Source organism: Adiantum capillus-veneris, chromosome 12 (assembly GCF_014529385.1).
Source record: "Adiantum capillus-veneris isolate H3 chromosome 12, ASM1452938v2, whole genome shotgun sequence".
NCBI lineage: Eukaryota > Viridiplantae > Streptophyta > Polypodiopsida > Polypodiales > Pteridaceae > Adiantum > Adiantum capillus-veneris.
The window spans coordinates 130,298,284-130,308,846 of record NC_140942.1 but is presented as its reverse complement, the minus strand read 5'-3'; positions in this window follow the sequence as shown (position 1 = coordinate 130,308,846).

Genomic DNA, 10,563 nt, shown 5'->3' with positions numbered 1-10,563 from the left:
AGGATATGAGAGTAGATTGAGAGGAAGAAGGAGTATCTTACGAGAAAGATGTACATCTCCTCACATAATCACTCATATGTAGCATAGCTTAGCTTAGTAATTAGCTTGGTAGAGGAGATGAGCATGCATTGAAGCTTGACTCTTGGTTGGATTTGCATCCATATGCCAAGAGAGTGTTGATGTAGGCTTCTATCTCACAAGCTTGGAGTAGGTGATGAGTTCTCCATTAAAGCTTGGGAAGTGATAGTCTTCTCTTTCTTCACACATGAGCTTGTGTGAGTGTGTGTGTGATAATGCCTTCCAAAAATCAGCCCCCTCTCTCTCTTGGGCGAGACCTCTTGCTAATTGCTCTTGATGAAGCCTCATTGGCCCTCCCCAAGTCAAGCCAATTACATTGGGATCATGGTCACTAACAATGTTACTTGGCAAAACATACAATTTGTGTAGATTGTCCACAAATAATTTGGCTAGTTCTGGTGTCTTAACCGTTGATTTGGTCGGAATAAACTTACATAGTTTAGTCAACCTATCTACGACCACCCATACTGAGTCAAGATATTGTATAGTGGTTGGTAAACCTACAATAAAATCCATAGAGATGCTTTCCCATTTTCCATTGGGAATCTCCAAAGGATGTAAGATTCCTCCTGCTTTCAGGCGCTCTGCCTTTTTAACTTGACATTTTTTCCAGTGCAAGACATAAGCTTGAACAAAGCCATGTAGACCTGGCCAGTAAAACTATCATCGTACAAGAGCATAAGTTTTTCTAATCCCCGAGTGCCCTACACTTGGACTATCATGACATTCATAAAGAATTTGGCACCGAATGTCTGTGTCCGTCGGTACACAAACTCTCCCCTTGTGGAGTAGGTACCCATTGTTGATGGTAAAATGCTTCCATCGTTGTAGTTCATCACTTGATAAAGGAGAACTAGGTGTGGAGGTTAATTGTACACTACAGTCATTGGAGTGAGAAGGATCCCTCTTTTGAACATGGCTCCACACTTTGGAATATGCTTCATCATGCTCATATTTGCCTTTGAGAGAATCTAAAAATTCACTACGAAGTTCTGTGAAAAAGAGCGAATTGATCTCTGGCATTCGACTTAGAGCGTCTGCCACTACATTGTATCGGCCTTTGCGATACCTTAGCTTGGCGTCATATTCCCGAAGGATCTCGACCCGCCTGGCTTTTCGACCCTTTAAATCCGTTTCTTGTGTAAACCATTTGATGCTTTCATCGTCAAACACAATCTCGAACTGAGCACCATACATATAATGCCGCCATGTTTTTAAGGTAGACACTATTGCATAGAGTTCGCATTTGCCAAGCAGAATAGTTCTGCTGAGCTGCATCAAGCTTCTTGCTTTCAAATGCAATCGGCCATCCATCTTGTAACAGGACTGCTCCAATAGCACGTTCACTGGCATCCGTTTCCAAAACGAATGGTTTCAAAGGATCTATAATAGCCAGTATAGGAGTTGTAGCTAATGCATCCTTGATCGTATTGAAACTATGATGTTAAGTAGATCCCCGCTAGAAAGCTTTACCTTTGCCTTTTAGTTGATCCGTCATAGGAACAGCAATTTGAGCATAGTTTTTAACGAACCTTCGGTAAAAACCTGCAAATCCTAAGAATATCTGTAATTCTTCCAGATTTTTAGGAGGAGGCCATTTCCTTATGGTATCCACTTTGGATTGATCCATGTATAGGCCGTTAGCTGAAATAACATGCCCTAGATAATGAATTTCATCTTTTAGAAAATCACATTTAGATTCCTTGGCATATAACTTGTTTGTGCGTAACAACTCAAACACCTGCCTGAGATGTTGTAAGTGTTCTTCTTCAGAAGCACTATAGACTAGGATGTCATCGAGGAAAACAATGACAAGTTTACCCAAATATGGCTTCAAGACACTATCCATAAGTGTCATGAATGTTGCGGGCGCATTGGTTAACCCAAAGAGCATTACCAAAAACTCGTAGTGTCCAAACCATGTTCGGACTGCAGTTTTAGGTATATCGGCAAGTCGAATACGGACTTGATGATATCCTGACCGCAAATCGATTTTCGTAAAAATGCGAGCATGAGTAAGCTTATCAAACAACTCATCTACTATGGGCAATGTGTATTTGTTCTTAATTGTAACCGCATTTAAGCCCCGGTAGTCTACGCACATGCGCATACTGCCGTCCTTTTTCTTCACTAAGAGGATAGACGAAGCCCATGGTGAAGAACTGGGTTGTATAAACCCTCTTCTAAGGTAGTCAGCAAGCTGACGTTCCACCTCAGCAGCCTCTGAATAACTCATACGGTAAGGTGGTTTACTAACAAGTTTACAGCCTGCAGCCACGTCAATGCTATGTTGTACTGATCGTGTCGGCGGTAATCCTGATGGCAAATCATTAGTAAATACATCTTGAAATTCTTTTAATAATTTTTGTAATTGACTAGCAATGTTTGTTTGTTTAGAATTAGCAATTGGTGGAATAGAGGAGAGAGAAGCATGCGGCGTTGACTCGAATGTTCAACAGACTCAATGTTAGAAATAAAATGAGATAGTGAGTAACACAAGAAAACCTGATCTATTTCATTATCAAAAACGAGCTGCATAAGCTCAACGATACAAATCAGTGGTGATGAAGGTATATCTTTTTGTCCTAACAACAACACATGTGCGCCATGGGATTCAAACATCAAGCTGTTGTGCTCATAGCTACGCTTCAGTGATCGTCCTAGGCTATGCAACCACTCCCTACCAAGAACCACATCAGCCCTTTTCATGTTCATAACCTGAAAATCCAAACAAGTAGAGTACCCTTGTACTTCCAATGGAACAGCTCGGCATTGAGTATCCCATATTTCAGTATCATGTCCATTCATCATTGCTACCTTGTAGCGATGGGTACTCGGAGTTTGAGGAAGTTTGAGCTTTTTCACCAATCCGTAATTGATGAAATTGTGCGTAGCACCGTCATCTACCAAGATGCGCACCTTGTGCCCTTGCAGGTATCCGTGCATACGTACTAACTCATGTGGTCCAAAGGTTGGTTGCCACATGGAAGCTGTGAGACAGCATTCATGCACCACCTCAGTGTGTGTTATTTCCACTATAGAGAATCTTGAGGAAGACTCAAGAGGCAGCAGTTGCACCGTGTGCACTGCTTTCTCCTTTCCGTGAGTATCAGATTTTCCCTTGGGACAATCCTTTTTGCCATGACCTCTTCCTAAACATTGAAAACATAAATTTTCTTTCTTGGCTTTATCAAAATCCTCAGGAGAGAGAGGACACCTGGACCCCTTGGGTTTTTTAAATGCATCTGAATTAGCAACTATAAATTTTCTTTTATTGTGCCCATACTGAGTGCGTGTATTACCATGTATACTAGCAGGCACGTAACTATTATATGTTTTTTTCTCATTAGGATCATCATGAATATGTGCTTTCACTATGGCTTCCTCAAGTGTTTTAGGGTCTTGGGTCTTGACATACTTCTTAAGCTCGGGTGTCAGACCTCGTATGAACCCCCGTACTTGTTGAAAGGTATCCAAGCCTTCCAACTTGAGGATAACGTCCCGATAGTGAGAGATATATTGAAGGAGTGATGGGTATTGGCGCATGGAACATGTGTCCCAAGCCGTCCAATTCCAATCGGCCTCGTTTATAGGCAAAAAATCCTTGCTAAACATTGCTTCAAAAGCTGCCCAACTCTGTGGTATGATATTCTTCTCCTTGAGAGACATCCACCATTTGTTGGTTTCCAGCGAGTGATTTTCCTTCACGCACGATGGCTTCTCCTCATAATGGAGGCCTTACAAATGTGCGTTTTTACCACAAAAAAAATTACAAGGGGTAAATCAGGCTCCATACTTAACAATCTCCCACTTGGATACTGGTCTCCAAACGAAACCTGTGACTGCTTTCCATCCTGGCTTCTTATCCTTGAATGCCGATTGAAGATGAGCAAAAGCTCAACTTCTCCTTGTTGACCACCTTTGTAAACACGTCTGCAGGATTTTCACTTGTATGCACCTTTCCTAGCTTTAGTTGTCCCTCTTCCAAAAGAGTGCATATGAAGTGATATCTCACCTCAATGTGTTTTGTCCTTGAATGAAAGGCTGAGTTCTTCGCAAGATGGATAGCGCTTTGGCTATCATTGTACAAGACACAATTGTCTTGTTTGAATCCAATCTCTTATAAGAATCTGTGAAGCCATATAATTTCTTTGCTTGCCTCCATCATTGCTACATACTCTGCTTCCGTGGTAGAAAGTGAGACCACTTTCTTCAGCTTTGAAGCCTAGCTTACTGTTGTGACTCCAACCGTGAAGACATAGCCAGTAGTGCTCCTTCGAGTATCTTTGTCACTTGCCATATCTGCATCAGCATACCCTTCTAGAAAAATATCAGTTCCTCCAAAATACAAAGCATTTGTAGTTGTCCCTTTTAGATACCTAAGTATCCACTTCACAGCTTGCCAGTGCTCTTTACCTTAGTTGTCCATGAACCTACTTACAACTCCCATTGCATGTGCCATGTCTGGCCTTGTGCAGACCATAGCATACATAAGAGAACCTATCGTTGCAGCATATGGAACTTTAGACATATAGGCTATCTCCTCTTGTGTCTTTGGACAGATATCCTTGGTTAGTTTACAGTGACCAGCCAAAGGTGTAGAAACCGTTTTTGCATTTTGCATTGCAAACCTTTCTAGTACCTTCTTGATGTAATCCTCTTGGGATAGCTTTATTGTCTTCTTCGTCCTTTCCCGTGATATCTTCATACCAAGTACCCTCTTTGCAGCACCTAAATCTTTCATTGAAAAATATTTAGAAAGCTCCTCTTTTAGAACTTTGATGTCCTGCATGTTAGCACTTGCAATCAGCATGTCATCAAAATACAACATTAGGATGATGAACTTCCCATCTCCCAAATTCTTCGTGTAGACGCAATGATCTGAGTTGCATCTTCTGAATCCATGATCTAACATCCATCGATCGAACTTCAAGTACCATTGTCTTGATGCTTGCTTTAAACCACACAAGATTTTATTTAATTTGCAAACCATTTTCTCCTTACCTTTTACTTCATACCCCTTTGGTTGAAGCATGTAAATTTCCTCCTCTAAGTCACCATGAGGGAATGCCGTGTTTACATCCATTTGCTCAAGATTCAAATCATGAGCAGCCACAAGGCTTAAGACAAGCTTAATTGAGTTCATTTTTACAAGAGGAGAAAATATTTCAATACCTTTCTTTTGAGAAAACCCTTTTACCACAAGCCTAAACTTGTACCTTTTCTTCCCACCTTCTTCTTCCTTCAACTTGTACACCCATTTGTTTTGAAATGCCCACTTACCTTTAGGCAACTCACCCAACTCCCATGTTTGGTTGCGATGTAGTGAGTCCATCTCCACTTGCATGCTCTTAGTCCATTCTTCTTTGGATTCATGTTGCATAGCTTCTTCATATGATTCCGGCTCTCCAGAATCTGAGATCAAGAGATGGTTGAAGGAACAAACCTTTTGGGAGGTCTATTTGCTCTTGTATATCTTTGGGGAATAGGTTGAGGCTCCTCATTTGGTTGACGTTGTTGTACATTGTCACCATTTGCAGCCCTTGAGTCTTCACCGTCCTCAAGTTCCATGTACGCATCACCTGTTTGTTTTCTTTCCAAGTAATCTTTGTGCATATTTTGTTCGTTAAAAATTACATCCCTACTCCTTAAGATTTTACCATCTTCAGGATTCCATAGGCGATACCCAAAGTCACCTTCTCAATAGCCAATGAAGAAACACTTTTTGGACTTTGCATCTAGCTTTGATCTTAGGCTTCTATCTATGTGCATGAAAGCCTCACACCCAACAGTTTGAGAAATGCATAATTCACCGGTTTACTTGTCCATGCCTCTTCTGGAACTCCCCCATCCAATGCCGTTTGAGGGTGACCGGTTGATTAAGTACACAGACGTACTTATAGCTTCCGCCCAAAGCTCAAGCAGTAGGCCTGCATGTAGCCGCATGCTTCGTGCTCGCTCCATGATTGTCCTGTTCATCCTTTCCGAAATCCCATTTTGTTGAGGTGTCCTTGGGGTTGTCCTTTGTCTCCGAATGCCATTGCTAGCACAAAAGCTTTCAAAAGCTTGGCTGCAATATTTGCCTCTATTGTCGGATATGAGGCATTTAACCTTGGTACCTGTTTCATTCTCCACAAAGGCTTTCCACCTTTGAAATATGGAAAATACATCGGACTTATTCTTCATGACATAAACCCATGGTTTTCTAGTAGCATCGTCTATGAATGTTACATAGTATAATGAGCCACCAAGTGATGGTGTACTTGCAGGACCCCAAACATCAGAATGAACCAACTCAAGTTTTTTAACTTTTCTTTCATTTCCTGATTTGTGAAATTTTACACTCTTTTGTTTACCATAAACACAATTTTCACAGAACTCTAAGTCCACTTCTTTCAAACCTGGTAGAAGCTTCTTTGTTTGAAGTATTTGCATTCCTTTGGCACTCATATGCCCAAGCCGGTAGTGCCACACCGCACTGTCAACTTCTGTAGTTGCTGCACAAGCTGAAGGTTGCATGCTGATAGTACACAAGTAAAGTGTACCGACCTTTTCTCCCTTGGCAACCACCAAAGATCCCTTTGAGATCTTCCACTGTTTGTTTCTGAATGCAATGTTGTGACCTTCATCGTCCGATTGTCCTGTAGAGATCAAATTTTTCCGAAGAGAAGAAACATGCTTAACATCTTTAAGCTTCCATTCATTTCCGTTAACAGTTTTGACACAAACTGTACCTTTGCCGACAATCTCACAAGCTTCATCATCTCCCAAGTATACATACCCAAAATTACCTTTGGTGTAATCTTGGAAATGTTGCTTGTGTGGTGTCGCATGGAATGAAGCCCCGGAATCTACTATCCAGGAATTAGACACATTGTCTAATGAGAGAATTAGAGCATCTTGCTCTACTTTACCTGCCACATTGGCCTCCGATGTTGGCTTGTTGTCTTGAGACTTAGTCTCCATCTTCTTCTTGGACCAGCAATCCTTCTTGACGTGGCCCTTCTTGCCGCATTTTCAACATTCAAAAACTGACTTTGTGCGTGACTTGCTCCATCTTGAGCGATCACGACCCTTTTGCTTTTTGAACCTCTCCTTAGACCTTCCTCTTGTTTCCACTGATAGTGCAGCACTTGATGATTCTCTTGTGCTTCTCCTTCGCATTTCCTCGCTTAGGAGAACACCCACAACATCATCAAACTTAAGAGTCTTTGTGCCAAAGATAGAATTACTTACAGCCATCACAAGGCTGTCCCAACTATCCGGTAGAGATGTTCTTTAAGGAGAGCTCGCACTTCGTCATCGAAATTGATTTTCACGGATCGAAGTTTACTTATGTTTGTGTTAAAGTCATTTAGGTGTTCTGCAACTGAACCATTCTCTGCCATCTTTAGATTGAACAAGTGCTTCATAAGAAATACCTTATTGGATGCCGATGGTTTCTCGTAGAATTCGTCAAGTGACTTCATCAAGTCCTTCGTGGTCTTCATCTCCGAAACATTGAAGGCCACCGTTGAAGCCAAGCTTAACCGGATTATTCTCAGTGCCTTTCAATCAAGGACAATCCATGCTTCATCTGCCATTGGTGCGGGCTTCTTTGCAAGACCGCCTAGTGGCAAATAGAGGTCCTTCTTTTTGTAGAGATAGTCTTCAATCTGCATCTTCCAATGTTGGTAGTTTTTGCCGTTGAACTTCTCAATCTTGAGCTTCCCTTCCTCCGCCATAACTCCCACTCAATTCAAGAAATCCTTTCCTTGAGATACTTTAGCTACGAGCAAACCTTGCTCTGATACCATTTGTTAGGAAATATGACGTAGCTAAATAGATATTTGAGTAGATTACTTAATGGAGAGAGATAGATTTCACACACGTGAGATTATAGAGTAGAGAGAGAGAGAGAGTACACACGATATACGTGGTTCACCCAATGTGGGCTACATCCACGGGAAAGCAGCCACTCAATGGCTTTAGTACTTCAAAACAAGAAGTAATTTACAAAGGGATGATACCCTTAATAGAGCTCCCGCCTTGCTTCACGCTCACCAGCTCACACCCACCTTGTTGCATCAAATTCACACTATATAATGTGTGTAGAAATGGCCTCCTTTTATAGGCCAAAAGTGTTGCCCTCTCTCATGAGAGGCAGCCATGTGTAGCCACCCTTGTGTAAATAAGTCCAAATCGGACCCTCCAATGTGGCCGCCCTTGAGAAGACAAGCCCGCTTTTGAATTCGGCCACCGGCCACTGGCCATTGACTTCCGACCACCGGCCACTGGCCAACCAGCCAACCGGCCAACCGACCAACCGACCAGTCGTTTTTCGACCACTTTCCGACCGCCATCCGGCCATAATATTCCGGCGAAAAGGAATATTCCAACGAAGGCCGTGAAAATTTTGGTTTCCGGCGAGTGATTTTCCTTCACGCACGATGGCTTCTCCTCATAATGGGGGCCTTATAAATGTGCGTTTTTACCACAGAAAATTAGTAATCAGGCTCCATACTTAACATCTCTCTCTCTCTCTCTCTCTCTCTCTCTCTCTCTCTCTCTCTCTCAAGCGATGCCAAAGAAGTTGAATGTCAAGGTAGTCAAATGTCGACACAAGCTCGAAAAATGGTCAGTCTCTCTCTCTTTCTCTCAACTCACATCTCTCGCTCACATGTCGGATGTATGTGAGCGCGGCTAGTAAACGGGTTGTCGAGGTCGCTCGTGTGAGCGAACCCTTGCACACATGAGGTGTGTAAAGTCAATCTTTACTTTAAAATAAAATCAAATTGCTGTAGAACTAACAAACTCATCCTCTTTTTGCATAGTTACCAACTCTGTCTGGTTTATCTTAACACACTGTGGCAAGCCCGCCCCCGATTTCCTCTTAACAACACTGCCAACAATGTCCTTTTGAAAAAACTTTCCATGCTCAATTGCTCGGTTTTTGGCTACTCGTTAGAGCTTCCTTGCCCAATTTAGTTGCTTGCAAGACCTTTGATTGGTTGCCGCTCAGCTCGATGTCCAGCGCTTAAGCCTTCTCAAGCTCATGGCTTGCTTCAAGCTCATGCTCGACTGCCTAATTCTCTAATGCCAACTTGCTTTCGATTTGTATTCGATTTTGATTTGCTACTACTGCCTGCCTGCTGCACCTGCTTCGATTCTGTGCAGATCTTTCAACCTCACTTCCTTGCTGGAGTAGGGTCCCTGCGCATGCAGGTAGGGGAGTGAAATGCTGCTTAAGCTCTGATACCACTTGTAGAACCAGCTATGGAGTGCAAGAGAGGGAAGGAGAGAAGGGGAAGAGGATGAGCATACACAAGATGTGGTGGAGCTTGTGAGAAGAACCCTTCTCACTCTCCTTAATTTCTATATAAGCAATAATGTAATGGACGGCCCGGGGCGGTCACTTTTTAGAATGTGTATGCTATCACATGAGTTAACCGGAGAGATTATTTAAAGATCAAAATGTATCAAAATGTATACATACAGAGGGGGGTGGGGGTTTTTTAAATAGGCACGTAGTGTAAATATAGTATGTATATTGAGGTATTATTAATAACCTCTTGAACGCACGTGATATAGGAAGCTTTTGATAAGTGACTGTCCCGGGATGGACGGGCACCCGACCACAACCCGACCATGGGGCCCGAATCCAACACAAATCTCAATTTTGCAACAACTCATGTACCTTGTGCAAACATGACACGTTCCCCTTGGACACATTTCTATCCAAGGTAAAAATTCTACCTACTTTCTTTCCCCGTGCAACCAACTTTCCATTCTTCTTATGCTCTTTGACAAAGAGACCATCTGAATTAAACCACACCTTCAAACCTTGCTCAAACCATCTGAATTAAACCGCACCTCCAAACCTTGATCAAACCATTTGCCCAACAAAAACCAGGTTCTTTTTAGTGTTGGGTATATGCAATAAGTCAGCCAAATAATTTTCCATTCGACATTGATAGTGGCACATTTCCAATATGTATAATTTGATGAGCAATATCATCCCTAGTCTCTACATAACAAGGACTCTACAAAAATTGTATTTCCTTGAACCACTCACCATGACTGGTCATGTGAATTTGTTACACCTGAATCCACATACTTGACATTATCAACAGACTTTGCCACATTTGTAGACATAGTATTTAACATCATGTGCTGCACCACAAATAGCCTCTCAAGCTCATCTACATTCCTATAAGTGGTTGCACAACTATTTTGTTGTCTCTTCTTGTTTAGATAGTCACGTTCAAAGTGACCATGTCTCCGACAACCCCAACATACATCATTTCCATATTGACTTGTATTGCTATGCTATGCATTTTGACGGCCTTTCAGAGTTCCCCTGCCTTGGAAATTTCATCAACCATGTGTGTTATATCTTTGGAAACTATTCTATTGTTGCACTTGGTGGTTGACTCTTCCTCGAACACCTTTGATTGCAGTGCTTTAGAATGATGGTGACAACATAAAGTTGTGCTTGCACAGGAT